The following is a 20,996-nucleotide window of genomic DNA, read 5'->3' as shown; positions in this document are numbered from 1 at the left end:
GAGTGATTGACAGGAAGTGGGCATTTCTGGGTGTCAACTGACCGTTTTCAGGGAGTGTTCGGAAAAATACAGGCGTGCCGGCAGAAACGCAGGCGTGGCTGGGCGAATGCAGGGCGTGTTTGTGACATCAAAACAGGAACTCAGCAGTCTGAAGTGATCGCAAGCGCTGAGTAGGTCTGAAGCTACTCTGAAACTGCACAAAATTATTTTGTAGCCGCTTTGCAATCCTTTTGTTTGCACTTCTGCTAAGCTAAAATACACTCCCAGTGGGAGGCGGCATAGCGTTTGCACGGCTGCTAAAAACTGCTAGCGAGCTAACAACTCGGAATGACCCCCAATGAAGCTTAACTGAAATTAGACAATGCAACAGGACAATGGGGCAGATGTATTAATCTGATGTATTAACCTGGAGAAGGCATAAGGAAGTGACAAACCAGTGTTAAATGCAAGGTGATAAATGCACCAGCCAATCAGCTCCTAACAGTTAATTTATATATTGGAGCTGAATGGCTGGTGTATTGATCACCTTGCATTTATCACTGGTTCATCACTTCCTTATGCTTTCTCCAGGTTAATACATCTGATTGTAAGCATCCCCCAGCAAATCTACAATTTAATGATTGAAAGGGAAGCTTCGAATGACAATTCTTTGAGATACTGTAGTGGGACCTTAAGAAAAGTTTGCGTAAATGTATGTTTTCAAAGATCAATTAACTGAAACAGCTATGAGCAGGACTGGTGCAGCACTCTATGCCGCAATGTGCTATCCCCGCCACTGAACCAGTCACATTGTGACATCACACTGAGGGGGTGGGGCAACCAGCATCAGGAAGCAGGGCACTGACGAAGCTCCGAGTGGCTCTACAGGCTGCAGATTGTGTGCCTGGAGCATCCTTAGCACACTCCACAGCGCTCCTGGCTAGAGGTTGCTGCTCCCAGGACCTTGTGTCATCGCTTGCACACCCCTAGTTATGCAGCCCTTGGACTTCAGAAGAAGTGGCCCAAAATTCCTCAATTATGATTTAAGAGTCTGGTAAACTAATACATAAACCAATTACTTCAAGTTATTAGTGTTACAGGTGCTTCTGCAAGCTAGTGAATTACAAGGTGTACTTACATTTCCACACATGGTTTAATCATGTTGACATTTTTTTATTGAAAAAAAATATATAAAAAAGTAAAATGGGTTAATTGTCTTCTGAAATCAGGTTAAATAACTGTTAGAGGGCCTGATTCTGAGAAATACGCTAATGCAGCTGCATGGGCCATTTTCTCGGCATCGCAACTGCAGATATCAGCAAGTGAAGCTACAGCCCAGAATTGAAAAGAGACGCCCACCGGAGCAACCACAACTCATTCGTAATTGTGTACACATACACAGCCTATACACAACAACACGGAACATCAGACTGAAGAGTGGCCCTATGGCTAGGCAGACGGGACCCGGCTGTAGTCACTCAGTAAACATGTTTTTGAACATTAGAGCTCACAGCTACGTTTTAACAACCACACCTCGCTAACACCGTGTTAACCTGCCAAAATGGTCAGTTCCTGTCAATCACTTTGCAATGGAATCCACATTGCGTGCGGGTTCACAGCAGCACCTCGACACATGCGCAATGCGAATGCAGCACATGCGCAGTGTGCTGATAATCGCTCACTTCCGTGGAACATCGACTTTGCGGTCTTCTCTCAATCAGGCCCAGAATTCGATGAGGAGTAGATTATTTTCTCTAACGTCCTAGTGGATGCTGGGGACTCCGTAAGGACCATGGGGATAGACGGGCTCCGCAGGAGACATGGGCACTTTAAGAAAGAATTTAGGTTCTGGTGTGCACTGGCTCCTCCCTCTATGTCCCTCCTCCAGACCTCAGTTTGATACTGTGCCCAGACGAGCTGGGTGCTTTTCAGTGAGCTCTCCTGAGTTTGCTGAGAGAAAGTATTTTGTTAGGTTTTTTATTTTCAGGGAGCTCTGCTGGCAACAGACTCCCTGCATCGTGGGACTGAGGGGACAGAAGCAGCCCTACTCTCTGCTAGGTCCTGCTTCTTAGGCTACTGGACACCATTAGCTCCAGAGGGATCGTACGCAGGATCTCACCCTCGCCGTCCGATCCCATAGCCGCGCCGCCGTCCCCCTCGCAGAGCCGGAAGACAGAAGCCGGGTAAGTATGAGAAGCAAAGAAGACTTCACAGGCGGAAGAAGACTCCGTTCTTCACTGAGGTAACGCACAGCACTGCAGCTGTGCACCATTGCTCCCACACACCTCACATACTCCGGTCACTGTAAGGGTGCAGGGCGCAGGGGGGGGGGGGGGCGCCCTGGGCAGCATTTGGGACCTCTTTTGGCAAAAGTTTAACATATATACAGCTGGGCACTGTATATATGTATGAGCCCCCGCCAAAAATTGCATATTTAAGCGGGACAGAAGCCCGCCGCCGAAGGGGCGGAGCTTCTTCCTCAGCACTTACCAGCGCCATTTTTTCTCCACAGCTCCGCTGAGAGGAAGCTCCCCAGGCTCTCCCCTGCAGATACACGGTAGAAGAGGGTAAAAAGAGAGGGGGGGCACATAATTAGGCGCAAAAATCAATATAAAACAGAAGCTACTGGGTTAACATTAAGTTACTGTGTTATTCCTGGGTTGATAGCGCTGGGGTGTGTGCTGGCATACTCTCTCTCTGTCTCTCCTAAGGGCCTTGTGGGGGAATTGTCTTCAAAAAGGGCATTCCCTGTGTGTGTTGTGTGTCGGTACGCTTGTGTCGACATGTCTGATGAGGAAGGCTATGTGGAAGCAGAGCGGGAGCAAGTGAAGGTGGTGTCTCCGCCGACGGCGCCGACACCTGATTGGATGGATATGTGGAAGGTTTTAAATGATAATGTTAATTCCTTGCATAAAAGGTTAGAAAAAGCTGAAGCCTCAGGACAGTCAGGGTCCCAACCCGTGCCTGGTCCTATGTCGCAGAGGCCGTCAGGGTCTCAGAAGCGCCCACTATCCCAAATTGTTGACACAGATACCGACATGGATTCTGACTCCAGTGTCGATTACGATGATGCAATGTTACAGCAAAAATTGGCTAAATCCATCTGTTATATGATTATAGCAATTAAGGATGTGTTGCACATCACAGAGGAAATCCCAGTCCCTGACAAGAGGGTACATATGTATGGGGAAAAGAAACCGGAGGTAACCTTTCCCCCCTCACACGAGCTAAATGAGTTATGTGAAAAGGCTTGGGAATCTCCAGATAAATAAACTGCAGATTTCCAAAAGGATTCTTATGGCGTATCCGTTCCCGCCAACGGACAGGTTACGCTGGGAATCCTCCCCTAAGGTGGACAAAGCTTTAACACGCTTATCCAAGAAGGTAGCCCTGCCGTCACAGGATACGGCTACCCACAAAGATGCTGCGGATCGCAAACAGGAGGTTACCCTGAAGTCCATTTATACACATTCAGGTACCTTACTGAGGCCGGCGATCGCGTCGGCCTGGGTGTGTAGTGCTGTAGCAGCATGGACGGATACCGTGTCTGAGGAAATTGATACCTTAGACAAGAATACTATATTGTTGACCTTGGGGCATATTAAAGACGCTGTCCTATATATGAGAGATGCTCAAAGAGACATTAGTCTACTGGGTTCTAGAATAAATGCTATGTCAATTTCTGCCAGAAGGGTCCTGTGGACTCGGCAATGGACAGGTGATGCCGACTCAAAAAGGCATATGGAGGTTTTACCTTACAAGGGTGAGGAATTGTTTGGGGAGGGTCTCTCGGACCTGGTCTCCACAGCTACTGCTGGAAAGTCAATTTTTTTGCCATATGTTTCCTCACAGCCTAAGAGAGCACCATATTATCAAATGCAGTCCTTTCGATCACAGAAAAACAAGAAAGTCCGAGGTGCATCCTTTCTTGCCAGAGGCAGGGGCAGAGGAAAGAAGCTGCCCAACACAGCTAGTTCCCAGGAACAGAAGTCCTCCCCGGCCTCTACAAAATCCACCGAATGACGCTGGGGATCCGCAAGCGGAGCTAGGCCCGGTGGGGCACGTCTTCGAAATTTCAGCCACAAGTGGGTTCACTCCCAGTTGGATCCCTGGGCAATAGAGATTGTGTCTCAGGGATACAAGCTGGAATTCGAGGAGATGCCCCCTCACCGATACCTCAAATCGGCCCTGCCAGCTTCCCCCCACGAGAGGGAAATAGTGTTAACTGCAATTCACAAATTGTATCTTCAACAGGTGGTGGTCAAGGTTCCCCTCCTTCAACAAGGAAGGGGTTATTATTCGACCATGTTTGTAGTCCCGAAACCGGACGGTTCGGTCAGACCCATATTGAATTTAAAATCCCTGAACATATACCTGAAAAGGTTCAAGTTCAAGATGGAATCTCTGAGAGCGGTCATCGCAAGCCTGGAAGGGGGGGATTTTATGGTATCTCTGGACATAAAGGATGCATACCTTCATGTCCCCATTTATCCACCTCATCAGGCGTACCTCAGATTTGTGGTACAGGATTGTCATTACCAATTTCAGACGTTGCCGTTTGGTCTCTCCACGGCACCGAGAATATTTACCAAGGTAATGGCGGAAATGATGGTGCTCCTGCGGAAGCAAGGAGTCACAATTATCCCATACTTGGACGATCTCCTCATAAAAGCGAGATCAAGAGAGCAGTTGCTGATCAGCGTAGCACTTTCTCTGGAAGTGTTAGGGCAACACGGCTGGATTCTAAATATTCCAAAGTCGCAGTTGGTTCCTACGACTCATCTGCCCTTCCTGGGCATGATTCTGGACACAGACCAGAAAAGGGTTTATCTCCCGATGGAGAAAGCTCAGGAACTCATGACACTGGTCAGGAACCTATTAAAACCAAAACAGGTGTCAGTGCATCACTGCACTCGTGTCCTGGGAAAGATGGTGGCATCATACGAGGCCATTCCCTTCGGCAGGTTCCATGCAAGGACTTTTCAATGGGACTTACTGGACAAGTGGTCCGGTTCACATCTTCAGATGCATCGGTTAATCACCCTATCCCCCAGGGCCAGGGTGTCACTCCTGTGGTGGCTGCAGAGCGCTCACCTTCTTGAGGGCCGCAGATTCGGCATTCAGGACTGGGTCCTGGTGACCACGGATGCAAGCCTCCGAGGTTGGGGTGCAGTCACACAGGGAAGAAATTTCCAAGGTCTGTGGTCAAGTCAAGAGACTTGCCTTCACATCAACATCCTGGAATTAAGGGCCATATACAACGCCCTACGTCAAGCGGAGACCCTGCTTCGCGACCAACCGGTTCTGATTCAGTCAGCCAACATCACCGCAGTGGCTCATGTAAACCGCCAAGGCGGCACAAGGAGCAGAGTGGCGATGGCGGAAGCCACCAGAATTCTTCGCTGGGCGGAGAATCACGTAAGCGCACTGTCAGCAGTGTTCATCCCGGGAGTGGACAACTGGGAAGCAGACTTCCTCAGCAGACACGACCTCCACCCGGGAGAGTGGGGACTTCATCAGGAAGTCTTCGCACAGATTACAAGTCGGTGGGAACTGCCACAGGTGGACATGATGGCATCCCGCCTCAACAAAAAACTACAGAGGTATTGCGCCAGGTCAAGAGACCCTCAGGCTATAGCTGTAGACGCCCTGGTGACACCGTGGGTGTTCCAGTCGGTCTATGTGTTTCCTCCTCTTCCTCTCATACCCAAGGTGCTGAGGATAATAAGAAAAAGAGGAGTGAGAACAATACTCATTGTTCCAGATTGGCCACGAAGGACTTGGTATCCAGATCTGCAAGAAATGCTCACAGAGGACCCGTGGCCTCTTCCTCTAAGACAGGACTTGTTGCAACAGGGGCCCTGTCTGTTCCAAGACTTACCACGGCTGCGTTTGATGGCATGGCGGTTGAACGCCGGATCCTAGCAGAGAAAGGCATTCTGGATGAGGTAATTCCTACGCTGATAAAGGCTAGGAAGGACGTGACAGCTCAACATTATCACCGTATATGGCGAAAATATGTTGCTTGGTGTGAGGCCAGGAATGCTCCTACGGAGGAATTCCAGCTGGGCCGTTTCCTTCACTTCCTACAGTCCAGAGTGAATTTGGGACTAAAATTGGGTTCCATTAAGGTCCAGATTTCGTCCCTATCCATTTTCTTTCAAAAAGAGTTGGCTTCTGTACCTGAAGTTCAGACGTTTGTAAAGGGAGTGCTGCATATTCAGCCCCCTTTTGTGCCTCCAGTGGCACCTTGGGATCTTAATGTGGTGTTGAGTTTCCTGAAATCCCACTGGTTTGAACCACTCAAAACGGTGGAGTTGAAATATCTCACGTGGAAGGTGGTCATGCTATTAGCCTTGGCTTCGGCTAGGCGTGTGTCAGAGTTGGCGGCTTTGTCACATAAAAGCCCCTATCTGGTTTTCCATGCGGATAGTTCAGAATTGCGGACCCGTCCACAATTTCTGCCAAAAGTGGTTTCATCCTTTTATATAAACCAACCTATTGTGGTGCCTGTGGCTACTACTGACTTGAAGGATTCCGAGTTACTTGATGTGGTCAGGGTTTTGAAGGTTTATGTAGCCAGAACGGCTAGGGTCAGGAAAACAGAGTCTTTGTTTATCCTGTATGCTTCCAACAAGCTTGGTGCTCCTGCTTCAAAGCAAACTATTGCTCGCTGGATCTGTAACACGATTCAGCAGGCTCATTCTGCGGCTGGATTGCCGCTGCCAAAATCAGTTAAGGCCCATTCCACTAGGAAGGTGGGCTCTTCTTGGACGGCTGCCCGAGGGGTCTCGGCATTACAGCTTTGCCGAGCGGCTACTTGGTCAGGTTCAAACACTTTTGCAAAGTTCTACAAGTTTGATACCCTGGCTGAGGAGGACCTTGTGTTTGCTCAATCGTTGCTGCAGAGTCATCCGCACTCTCCCGCCCGTTTGGGAGCTTTGGTATAATCCCCATAGTCCTTACGGAGTCCCCAGCATCCACTAGTACGTTAGAGAAAATAAGATTTTACTTACCGGTAAATCTATTTCTCGTAGTCCGTAGTGGATGCTGGGCGCCCGTCCCAAGTGCGGACTTCTTCTGCAATACTTGTATATAGTTATTGCTTCAATAAGGGTTAAGTTATGGTTGCATCAGGGTTGGACCTGATGCTCTGTTATTTGTCATACTGTTAACTGGTTGTTATCACATGTTATACGGTGTGATTGGTGTGGCTGGTATGAATCTTGCCCTGGATTACCAAAATCCTATCCTTGTACTGTCAGCTCTTCTGGGCACAGTTTCTCTAACTGAGGTCTGGAGAAGGGGCATAGAGGGAGGAGCCAGTGCACACCAGAACCTAAATTCTTTCTTAAAGTGCCCATGTCTCCTGCGGAGCCCGTCTATCCCCATGGTCCTTACGGAGTCCCCAGCATCCACTACGGACTACGAGAAATAGATTTACCGGTAAGTAAAATCTTATTATTAATTATGTCCTGATATGTAAAAACACAGGTTTGACACAGTGGGGTAAATTTACTAAGCTCCCGATTTTGACCGAGATGCCGTTTTTTCAGCAAAGTGTCATCTCGGTAATTTACTAAACACTAATCACGGCAGAGATGAGGGCATTCGTATTTTTTTGCAAGTCCAAGTAAAAAATTACGAATGAATACACCATCGGTCAAATTACGCCTGTTTAGATATGAATCTCGGTCATTTACTATCCATTCGTAATTGTAATTGCTGCCGTGAAAATGCATTCGCGGCCGCGAAAAATTACACATCGTATTTTTTTCCTAAAAAAAAATGCGCCAGCATTTGAAAACCGTGTTTACATGTGTACTCAATTATCCATTACTCACACCTGAATGTTTGGCCCTATAAAAGTGTTCCAGGCACATTTTGAACTTCTCTCACTCTGAAATGGCGGCTGTGGTGTGTGCCAATGATTTTTGGTTTGCTGCGGGATACCTTAGACTGCTCCATGAGGCTTCCAGGAATCAGGCCCAGGTAAGTGAACATGGTCAACAGGTTGTCCAGGTACCGCGGAGGCTACGCCAGCCTCGTTTTTTTAGAGGGCGTTTAAACTTAAATGCATTGTCCGATGATAGGGTCATACAGATGTTCCGCCTAAATAGAACCAACATTTTCCACCTGTATGACCTTGTCAAACTGGGCATAGACCCTGAGACAGCACGCTCTCGCTCTGTCTCAGGCCTACACAAACTCCTGGCTGTGTTACACTTTATGGCTACTGGGAGCTTCCAGGCTGTGGCAGGCGACGTCATTGGTATCTCACAGCCCACCTTTTCCAGATATTTGAATCAGGTGAGTCTAAAAATACATAGGCGGTTATGTCTAAGTGTTGCTTCTGTAAGTACAAACAACACAGTATTGTAGAGAATACCTAACATGACACTCACCTTAGCTTGTTTAATGTCCACTCAGGTTTTGGATGTGTTGGAGCCACACATTAATGCCTCAATCTGCTTCCCTACCGAGGAGTCGGAGTGGAGTGCTGTCAGGGTAGCTTTCTATGAGCTTGCTGGCATGCCCAATGTGCTGGGGGCCATAGATTGCACACACGTTCAGCTGAGATCACCTAAGGGCCGCCAATATATATATACTAATAGGCATCTGGCACAATCAACTAATGTCCAGGTGGTCTGTGATGCAAACATAAAAATTATGAGTGTTGTTGCAGGTTACCCTGGTGGCTGCCATGACTCCTTCATCCTCAGTCAGTCATCGCTCTTCGATAAATTTGAGGACGGACAAATGCCTGATGGCTGGCTGTTGGGTATGTTTAAAATGTTTTGTGTGTATGTCTTTTAACCACAAACTCGAGTTTTGATTAGGTGAAAGAATAATCTAACATATGTACTAATGTTGACTATATCTGTTTTTCAGGTGATGGGGGTTACGGCTGCTACTCTTGGCTCCTTACTCCATTGTCCCAACCTGATTCTCCTGCTGAACACAGTTACAATCATGCACATAAGGCTACGCGGAATGTGATAGAAAGATGTTTTGGTGTGCTGAAGTCACGGTTTCGGTGTCTGGATAAATCTGCAGGCCTTTTGTTGTATAGTCCCTCAAAGGTGACTAGAATTGTGTTCTGCTGCTGTTTTCTCCATAATCTGTGTTTAAACCAACATCTGGCACATGATGAGGGAGAAAGCAGTCAGCAAGCAGAGGAGTTAGACCCATCTGGTGACAGTGTGAGTACATATGTAGGGAGGCAGGTACGGCAAGAAGTGATCCTGCGCTATTTTTCAGGTCAGTTTTAGTAGGCTGTAATTATCCTTGACTAAACACTTTGCACTACTTTCTATTGTGTGTTTTGTAACTTACTGTTTGTTGTTTATAGTGGTGTGTACATTGTACTTAGTTTATGCAAAAAATACATTTTCAGTCATTACCCATGAAAAACATACATACATACAGAGCAGCTTCGACAATGTTTGAGACGGACACAGGAAGTTGTGTGTTTGTCAAATACAAATTTTTATTTTGCAAATCACATTGGGGTTATTTTTTCCGCTTGTGTGTGCTGGGTGCTGTGCTTTGTGCTGGCTCACTGGCACGTGCTCTGGAGGAACGCCGAACAGGGGAGGTTACTGGCGTTTGGATAGGGGTCGTGGTCCCCGAGCTGGAGGTTACTTGGTGAGCTCCCATCAATGTAATATTGCTGCTCAAATTATTAATGCTTGCAATCAGTTGAGTGTTGGTTGCAGTGTGGCTGGCTACAATCCGGGATAAGGACTCATTCACAACCTGGTTGTGCTGAATGAGCTGAACGAGTGCCTGCTGATGGCGCTGTTGCTCATCTATGATGCGCGTTAAATGAGCAAGCATTTGGCTGTTGTCAGCCCTTATTTGCTCCATTGAGGTTGCCATTCGCCCTACTTGTACAATCAGTCTGCCCGAGTTGCGACTAATGCGCGGTAGATGATGGGGCAGACTGGCAAGGTGTTGTGTATGTGCGGTCAGGCTGGCATTGCTTTGTGCCTGTTGGCTTGTCCAACTGGCCCAAAAGTCATCTGGTATTTGGGTTGGGGGCGGAGCTTATGCCAGTTGTGGACTGATGGAGGCTTGGGGGATATCCTGCAGCTGTATTGGCTGGCTTGGGTCAACAGGTGTAAGTTGCAGTGTGATGGTTGCCTGTTGGTCTTGTCCCTGCTGGTCCACGTCGGCCATCAAGCTAGGCTCTGTATGGGGTGGCCAACATGCAATGTTTATTAGTCAATTTGTTTAAAGGCTACTTCTACACATTACTACATTCATAATACTCCATTTGTATAGTTTTTGGCGTTGTTTTTCAAAACTTATAATGTTTTTTTTAATCAAAAACATATATACCAACACAGGCGGCCACATAGACAGATTTGCATAATCCACACCTAACTACCTCCCCTCCACAGCATTACAGTGTTATATCACCTCCCCTGACCACGATATAGACTACTTACCTGGATAGTCCAGATGAGCGGAGCCAGTAAGCCATCTACATACTGGACAGGGGAGATGTGTGAACAATATAATGTTGTGGATGCTGTTTTTTTTTTTGAATTTTATTGGTATTTTATTTTAATGTGCACGTGTGTGGCCAAATTTTAAACAAATGTCTGTTATTTAATAAAAATGATGTTGGCGAGATCATCCACTAAGACCTTTTAAAAAAAAACATTTTCACCTTTAGCAATTGAAGACGTAACATCACATTGCTTGTTCTGGAAAACATGTAATCTCAAAACCAACTAACAACATATTAACTGTACTGTGTATATTATTGCCTATGTGTTTAATTTCTGTTTTTACTCACCAGATAACTGAGGTGATCGGGGCTCATCACTCTGCGAACTCGCCAATAGTGCCAGTGGTGGCTGGGGTGACACTGCCGAAATGCGTCGCCTGGGTGGGGATGATGGAGCCGCAGATTCCGTGCCAAGACGCCGTGTCTTACTTGGCCTCCTGGGTAAGTGGCCCGAGCCCTGTGATGGGCGCCTTACAGGAGGTCGGCTTCCAGAAGCAGAACCTATGTGAAAATATAAACATTAATATTTTGTACTTCTATGTGTTTTCAGAATATGTGACTACAGTGAAGTCTTACCTGCAATCCCTGCCTCATCCTGACTTGTCTGAGGCCTGTCTGGCCGGCTGGTCTGTGGGACTGTTGAAAAAGTGGACCAAACATTATTACCATGCTTTGTGTAAAAATTATAACTGCAAAGCCTTAGTGTACTGTAACCATCTATTAGGTATTGGATAAACAAATAATTTCTGATTAAGAGCTTCAAGCTTCATTATTTTGTGTTGTATATCCAAATGTACATGATGTTGCACACAATAAATCTGTTACATTTGAGAATTATGCCTCAGATATTGCAGAGATTGACTACTTGCAAATGTTTGAAAAAAGTAATATTGGAATAATTGCACCGTTTTTCAGAAGTAAATAAATCTAAAATTATTTTTAAAATAAGCATACAACACAGATGTCCAAGCAATATCGCAAAAAATATTTTATTAAAAAAAAAAAAACAGCAGCCATTGCACATGTTTTAGCGCAATATTAAATTTACCAAACAGCCAATGCATGGTGAAAAAAGCAAATTCAAAACACAAACACACCTTAAGGGTGCATAGGCCTGAAATATGTGAAACACACTTTATGCATCCTTTATCCTTTAAAAATGACATTTACAACATTTAGAGGACATTTAAATAAAAATCTAACAAATCAAACTTACCATCCTGCGTGGGTCGGTCCGAATCCCGGACATGAGTAGCAGACACCACTTCGGCAGGAATCAATGCCCGCACAGGCTCCTCCCAGTCCCGATAGGTGGCCCGGAAAGGGGGGCCACCTCCGGTTTTTCGTGCAGATTTGGCCTCTTTGGCCATCTTGGCCTTGACACGCCGCTTTATATCATAAAACCTCTTGCGGCACGTGTCCTCAGTCCGCCTCACCACACCCTCACTATTCACGGCAAGTATTACTTGCCCCCACAGGACAGACTTCCTGCGGGAGGACACCTTGCCAGCATCCTGACCAAACAATTGGCGATGGTGCTTCATCAGCTCACGCACCAAAGCCATGTTTTCAGCATAGCTGAACTTAATATTCCTGCCAGTCTTGGTAGTGGTGCGTGGCTGCGGAGCCACAACACCATCACTATCACTGGAAAATACAGCAACAGGCACCCCCTCCTCCTCCTCCTCACTAACCTCCTCCCTCTCACTACCCCCCTCCACCTCACTAACAGCCTCCACCTCACTACCAGCCTCCACCTCACTACCAGCCTCCACCTCACTACCAGCCTCCACCTCACTAACCTCCGCCACCACACTGACCTCTGAGTCTGACATGACAAACGACAAAAAACACAGAAAAATCAAAACACAAAACACACTCCTCCACTACTCCTACTACTACACACCACACAGCCAACACACACGCTCACTCACTCACTCACAAACAATGACAAAAGACTGTAAAAAAAAAACAAGGACAAAAAAGTAGACAAACTGTGAAAAAACAATACTACAAATATGACAAGACTACTTACACACACAGTACAGCACTCAACAATCACCAAACTCCTCTCCAAATCCACCAAAAACTCCACCAAACTCACCAACTCCAAATACACCTTCCTCTCTCCTCTCCACTAGCTAAACCCACGAGGTGCGGTGTGTTTGGGGCGGTTTTATAGTAATATGCACAGACACTCCTCCTTCACGAATACAACCAATCACGGCCGCGTGACGAAAACGAAACTTAGGACTAAAAACGCGGCAGCAATTTCTAAATCACTGCCGTAACAGACATGTGACGCAGTCGTAAAAAAAACACATAAACGCGGCCGCGAAACAGCAAACGCGGCCGCAATCTACAGCAGAAAAGCACGAATGACATCGACATCGGAAGAAACGAAAAACACGAATACGACAGCTTAGTAAATTAGTCGTAATCAATTCAAAAAGTTGCAATTTTACACTGTCGATGTCATTCGTGATTGAACTTGGACATGATTCTGGAAAATACGAATCTTAGTAAATTTACCCCAGTGTGTGCTTTCCTTCTCAAATAATTGTAATTAGCAAATAAGACCATTCATTCTATGTGGGCATGTGTAGTGAATGGATAGTAATCATTTCTCTACTTTTTGTGTTCATCTTGCGCAGATCACACAGCTACAGTATGATGTTCGTCTCCTTGAGCTTGTCCGTTGAAAAACTGAATGATATTCATACACATCAACACCAACAATGTCCTTAATTATCTAAACATATGAGAGTCACACTGCCATTAGTCATAATATCTTGTAGTCATAGACATGAATACCAACACTGTCCTTTTCTATACATATGAGAGTCACACTGCCATTAGTCATAATATCTTGTAGCCATAGACATGAACACCAACACTGTCCTTTTCTATACATATGAGAGTCACACTGCCATTAGTCATAATATCTTGTTCTTGTAGTCATAGACATGAACACCAACACTGTCCTTTTCTATACATATGAGAGTCACACTGCCATTAGTCATAATATCTTGTAGTCATAGACATGAACACCAACACTGTCCTTTTCTATACATATGAGAGTCACACTGCCATTAGTCATAATATCTTGTAGTCATAGACATGAACACCAACACTGTCCTTTTCTATACATTTGAGAGTCACACTGACATTAGTCATAATCTCTTGTCTGATGAAATGTGATAGCCCAAGGCAGAGAACTGGAAAACCTGAATTTCAAGTTTCTGTATGCAACTGTACCTCATAAACATACAGTAAATGGAATGTTATTGAATACGTAATATTATTAGGAGGAGAGTTATAATTAGAGATGTGCACCGGAAATTTTTCGGGTTTTGTGTTTTGGTTTTGGGTTCGGTTCCGTGGCCGTGTTTTGGGTTCGAACGCGTTTTGGCAAAACCTCACCGAATTTTTTTTGTCGGATTCGGGTGTGTTTTGGATTCGGGTGTTTTTTTCAAAAAACCCTAAAAAACAGCTTAAATCATAGAATTTGGGGGTCATTTTGATCCCAAAGTATTATTAACCTCAATAACCATAATTTCCACTCATTTTCAGTCTATTCTGAACACCTTACACCTCACAATATTATTTTTAGTCCTAAAATTTGCACCGAGGTCGCTGGATGACTAAGCTCAGCGACCCAAGTGGCCGACACAAACACCTGGCCCATCTAGGAGTGGCACTGCAGTGTCACGCAGGATGGCCCTTCCAAAAAACACTCCCCAAACAGCACATGACGCAAAGAAAAAAAGAGGCGCAATGAGGTAGCTGTGTGACTAAGCTCAGCGACCCTAGTGGCCGACACAAACACCTGGCCCATCTAGGAGTGGCACTGCAGTGTCACGCAGGATGGCCCTTCCAAAAAACACTCCCCAAACAGCACATGACGCAAAGAAAAAAAGAGGCGCAATGAGGTAGCTGTGTGAGTAAGCTAAGCGACCCTAGTGGCCGACACAAACACCTGGCCCATCTAGGAGTGGCACTGCAGTGTCAGGTCGGATGGCCCTTCCAAAAAACACTCCCCAAACAGCACATGACGCAAAGAAAAAAAGAGGCGCAATGAGGTAGCTGTGTGAGTAAGCTAAGCGACCCTAGTGGCCGACACAAACACCTGGCCCATCTAGGAGTGGCACTGCAGTGTCAGGCCGGATGGCCCTTCCAAAAAATACTCCCCAAACAGCACATGACGCAAAGAAGAAAAAAAAGAGGCGCAATGAGGTAGCTGTGTGACTAAGATAAGTGACCCTAGTGGCCGACACAAACACCTGGCCCATCTAGGAGTGGCACTGCAGTGTCACGCAGGATGGCCCTTCCAAAAAAACACTCCCCAAACAGCACATGACGCAAAGAAAAAAAGAGGCGCAATGAGGTAGCTGTGTGAGTAAGCTAAGCGACCCTAGTGGCCGACACAAACACCTGGCCCATCTAGGAGTGGCACTGCAGTGTCAGGCCGGATGGCCCTTCCAAAAAATACTCCCCAAACAGCACATGACGCAAAGAAGAAAAAAATGAGGCTCAATGAGGTAGCTGTGTGACTAAGATAAGTGACCCTAGTGGCCGACACAAACACCTGGCCCATCTAGGAGTGGCACTGCAGTGTCACGCAGGATGGCCCTTCCAAAAAACACTCCCCAAACAGCACATGACGCAAAGAAAAATGAAAGAAAAAAGAGGTGCAAGATGGAATTGTCCTTGGGTCCTCCCACCCACCCTTATGTTGTATAAACAGGACATGCACACTTTAACCAACCCATCATTTCAGTGACAGGGTCTGCCACACGACTGTGACTGAAATGACGGGTTGGTTTGGACCCCCACCAAAAAAGAAGCAATTAATCTCTCCTTGCACAAACTGGCTCTACAGAGGCAAGATGTCCACCTCATCATCATCCTCCGATTCATCACCGTGTACATCCCCCTCCTCACAGATTATCAATTCGTCCCCACTGGAATCCACCATCACAGCTCCCTGTGTACTTTGTGGAGGCAATTGCTGCTGGTGAATGTCTCCATGGAGGAATTGATTATAATTCATTTTAATGAACATCATCTTCTCCACATTTTCTGGAAGTAACCTCGTACGCCGATTGCTGACAAGGTGAGCAGCGGCACTAAACACTCTTTCGGAGTACACACTTGTGGGAGGGCAACTTAGGTAGAATAAAGCCAGTTTGTGCAAGGGCCTCCAAATTGCCTCTTTTTCCTGCCAGTATACGTACGGACTGTCTGACGTGCCTACTTGGATGCGGTCACTCATATAATCCTCCACCATTCTTTCAATGGTGAGAGAATCATATGCAGTGACAGTAGACGACATGTCCGTAATCGTTGTCAGGTCCTTCAGTCCGGACCAGATGTCAGCATCAGCAGTCACTCCAGACTGCCCTGCATCACCGCCAGCGGGTGGGCTCAGACTTCTGAGCCTTTTCCTCGCACCCCCAGTTGCAGGAGAATGTGAAGGAGGAGATGTTGACAGGTCGCGTTCCGCTTGACTTGACAATTTTCTCACAAGCAGTTCTTTGAACCCCTGCAGACTTGTGTCTGCCGGAAAGAGAGATACAACGTAGGTTTTAAATCTAGGATCGAGCACGGTGGCCAAAATGTAGTGCTCTGATTTCAACAGATTTACCACCCGTGAATCCTTGTTAAGCGAATTAAGGGCTCCATCCACAAGTCCCACATGCCTAGCGGAATCGCTCAGTGTTAGCTCCTCCTTCAATGTCTCCAGCTTCTTCTGCAAAAGCCTGATGAGGGGAATGACCTGACTCAGGCTGGCAGTGTCTGAACTGACTTCACGTATGGCAAGTTCAAAAGGTTGCAGAACCTTGCACAACGTTGAAATCATTCTCCACTGCGCTTGAGACAGGTGCATTCCACCTCCTATATCGTGGTCAGTTGTATAGGCTTGAATGGCCTTTTGCTGCTCCTCCAACCTCTGAAGCATATAGAGGGTTGAATTCCACCTCGTTACCACTTCTTGCTTCAGATGATGGCAGGGCAGGTTCAGGCGTTTTTGGTGTTGCTCCAGTCTTCTGTACGTGGTGCCTGTACGCCGAAAGTGTCCCGCAATTCTTCTGGCCACCGACAGCATCTCTTGCACGCCCCTGTCGTTTTTAAAAAAATTCTGCACCACCAAATTCAAGGTATGTGCAAAACATGGGACGTGCTGGAATTTGCCCATATTTAATGCACACACAATATTGCTGGCGTTGTCCGATGCCACAAATCCACAGGAGAGTCCAATTGGGGTAAGCCATTCTGCGATGATCTTCCTCAGTTGCCGTAAGAGGTTTTTAGCTGTGTGCGTATTCTGGAAAGCGGTGATACAAAGCGTAGCCTGCCTAGGAAAGAGTTGGCGTTTGCGAGATGCTGCTACTGGTGCCGCCGCTGCTGTTCTTGCGGCGGGAGTCAATACATCTACCCAGTGGGCTGTCACAGTCATATAGTCCTCAGTCTGCCCTGCTCCACTTGTCCACATGTCCGTGGTTAAGTGGACATTGGGTACAACTGCATTTTTTAGGACACTGGTGAGTCTTTTTCTGAGGTCTGTGTACATTTTCGGTATCGCCTGCCTAGAGAAATGGAACCTAGATGGTATTTGGTACCGGGGACACAGTACCTCAATCAAGTCTATAGTTGGCTCTGCAGTAATGATGGATACCGAAACCACGTTTCTCACCGCCCAGGATGCCAAGGCCTCAGTTATCCGCTTTGCAGCAGGATGACTGCTGTGATATTTCATCTTCCTCGCAAAGGACTGTTGGACAGTCAATTGCTTGGTGGAAGTAGTAAAAGTGGTCTTACGACTTCCCCTCTGGGATGACCATCGACTCCCAGCAGCAACAACAGCAGCGCCAGCAGCAGTAGGCGTTACACTCAAGGATGCATCGGAGGAATCCCAGGCAGGAGAGGACTCGTCAGAATTGCCAGTGACATGGCCTGCAGGACTATTGGCATTCCTGGGGAAGGAGGAAATTGACACTGAGGGAGTTGGTGGGGTGGTTTGCGTGAGCTTGGTTACAAGAGGAAGGGATTTACTGGTCAGTGGACTGCTTCCGCTGTCGCCCAAAGTTTTTGAACTTGTCACTGACTTATGATGAATGCGCTGCAGGTGACGTATAAGGGAGGATGTTCCGAGGTGGTTAACGTCCTTACCCCTACTTATTACAGCTTGACAAAGGCAACACACGGCTTGACACCTGTTGTCCGCATTTCTGTTGAAATACTTCCACACCGAAGAGCTGATTTTTTTGGTATTTTCACCAGGCATGTCAATGGCCATATTCCTCCCACGGACAACAGGTGTCTCCCCGGGTGCCTGACTTAAACAAACCACCTCACCATCAGAATCCTCCTTGTCAATTTCCTCCCCAGCACCAGCAACACCCATATCCTCCTCATCCTGGTGTACTTCAACACTGACATCTTCAATCTGACTATCAGGAACTGGACTGCGGGTGCTCCTTCCAGCACTTGCAGGGGGCGTGCAAATGGTGGAAGGCGCATGCTCTTCACGTCCAGTGTTGGGAAGGTCAGGCATCGCAACCGACACAATTGGACTCTCCTTGTGGATTTGTGATTTCGAAGAACGCACAGTTCTTTGCTGTGCTTTTGCCAGCTTAAGTCTTTTCATTTTTCTAGCGAGAGGCTGAGTGCTTCCATCCTCATGTGAAGCTGAACCACTAGCCATGAACATAGGCCAGGGCCTTAGCCATTCCTTGCCACTCCGTGTGGTAAATGGCATATTGGCAAGTTTACGCTTCTCCTCCGACGATTTTATTTTAGATTTTTGAGTCCTTTTTTTACTGATATTTTGTGTTTTGGATTTTACATGCCCTGTACTATGACATTGGGCATCGGCCTTGGCAGACGACGTTGATGGAATTTCATCGTCTCGGCCATGACTAGTGGCAGCAGCTTCAGCACGAGGTGGAAGTGGATCTTGATCTTTCCCTATTTTTGGAACCTCAACATTTTTGTTCTACATATTTTATTAGGCACAACTAAAAGGCACCTCAGGTAAACAATGGAGATGGATGAATACTAGTATACTTATGGATGACGAGTGACTGACGACACAGAGGTAGCTACAGCCGTGGACTACCGTACTGCGTCTGCTAGTATAGAGATGATAATGATATAAAAAATATATATATATCACTACTGCAGGTATATATAATATAATGACGGACCTGCTGGACACTGTCAGCAGACTCCTAAACTACTAGTATGAAGAAGATAGAAAAAAAACCCCACCACAGGTAGGTATACAATTATGGACGAGCACTGACGACACAGAGGTAGCCACAGCCGTGGACTACCGTACTGCGTCTGCTAGTATAGAGATGATAATGATATAAAAAATATATATATATCACTACTGCAGGTATATATAATATAATGACGGACCTGCTGGACACTGTCAGCAGACTCCTAAACTACTAGTATGAAGAAGATAGAAAAAAAAACCCCACCACAGGTAGGTATACAATTATGGACGAGCACTGACGACACAGAGGTAGCTACAGCCGTGGACTACCGTACTGCGTCTGCTAGTATAGAGATGATAATGAAATAAAAAATATATATATATATCACTACTGCAGGTATATATAATGTAATGACGGACCTGCTGGACACTGTCAGCAGACTCCTAAACTACTAGTATGAAGAAGATAGAAAAAAAAAACCCACCACAGGTAGGTATACAATTATGGACGAGCACTGACGACACAGAGGTAGCTACAGCCGTGGACTACCGTACTGTGTCTGCTAGTATAGAGATGATAATGATATAAAAAATATATATATATCACTACTGCAGGTATATATAATATAATGACGGACCTGCTGGACACTGTCAGCAGACTCCTAAACTACTAGTATGAAGAAGATAGAAAAAAAAACCCCACCACAGGTAGGTATACAATTATGGACGAGCACTGACGACACAGAGGTAGCCACAGCCGTGGACTACCGTACTGCGTCTGCTAATATAGAGATGATAAAGATGATAGAGATGAACAAAAATAATATAACACTACTGCAGGTAAATATTTATATAATATAATGAATGACAGACCTGCTGGACACTGTCAGCAGAATGCGTTTATAGAATAAAAAAAAAAACACCACAGGAGTGTTTAACTTTTTCAGGCAGACAATATACTGGTGGTCACTGGTCAGTCACACTGGCAGCAAAAGTGTGCACTGTACTCCACTATAACTGCACCCCAGTCTCCCCCACAATTCAGCTGTGTGAGCAGTGAGCACTCAGCACAGTCAGATATACATAGATGATATTATCAATCATGCAGCACACTGAGGCTGAGCACAGATATGGTATGTGACTGTGTATCGTTTTTTTTCAGGCAGAGAACGGATTATATTAAATAATAAAGTGGTCAGTCACTAGTAACTAACTATCAGCAAAACTCTGCACTCTGAGTACTCCTAATGCTCCCCAAAATTACTAAGTAATCAACTCAAGTGTCTCTATCTATTCTAACGGAGAGGACGCCAGCCACGTCCTCTCCCTATCAATCTCAATGCACGTGTGAAAATGGCGGCGACGCGCGGCTCCTTATATAGAATCCGAGTCTCGCGACAGAATACGAGCCTCGCGAGAATCCGACAGCGGGATGATGACGTTCGGGCGCGCTCGGGTTAGCCGAGCAAGGCGGAAAGATCCGAGTCTGCCTCGGACCCGTGTAAAAAGGCTGAAGTTCGGGGGGGTTCGGATTCCGAGGAACCGAACCCGCTCATCTCTAGTTATAATACCTTCTAAATGGTACAAATGGAGGTATTACCCTAGTAACCAATCAGATTTTAGCTATCATATTACAGAACGCATGTGATCAACGATAGCTAGAATCTTATTGGTTGCTATGGACAACTTTTTCACTTATCTTTTTTAGAAGGTTTGATAGCTCTCCCTTATAGTAGTTAATATTATTGTCACCCAAAGAGTTTTGCTTCCCGGCAGCATTCTCACAATCACTATACCCCTCTTACCATAGTTTTCCACTCTATTACCCTCCTAGTTATAATTATTTTGCAAGATTATAAATATCATCATAACGATTTCAGCTCCTACTCCAGTCTCTTATATCCCCCAGGGGGTTTGCTACATTTGGCTGTAGTTTAGCTAGGTATTGGACATCGATGTGCTCACCATCGATGGTGAAGTTATGAGTGGCCATCGATGGTAACAAACTATGCTATGGAATAACATTGATGGTTTCACCCACCGATGGTCATCTCTGTTCTTCCACTGATTAGCCTGCGGGCCAATTACAGTCTAGGGGTGGGGCTTCATGGGTGTCAGGCGGAGCTATGCTCCGTGTTCCGACACTCGTAGAAAAAAAAAAACCATTGGATGCTCCTAAACCATCAATGGCAGGAAACCACTTGGTTCTCCTCCATCGATGGCAAAAGTATTTGACATTGGGCATGTGATTTTGAGTCATAGATGGTCTGT

Source organism: Pseudophryne corroboree, chromosome 2, assembly GCF_028390025.1.
Source record: "Pseudophryne corroboree isolate aPseCor3 chromosome 2, aPseCor3.hap2, whole genome shotgun sequence".
NCBI classification, from domain to species: domain Eukaryota; kingdom Metazoa; phylum Chordata; class Amphibia; order Anura; family Myobatrachidae; genus Pseudophryne; species Pseudophryne corroboree.
The sequence above is the reverse complement of the archived record's forward strand: the minus strand, read 5'-3'. Positions refer to the sequence as shown.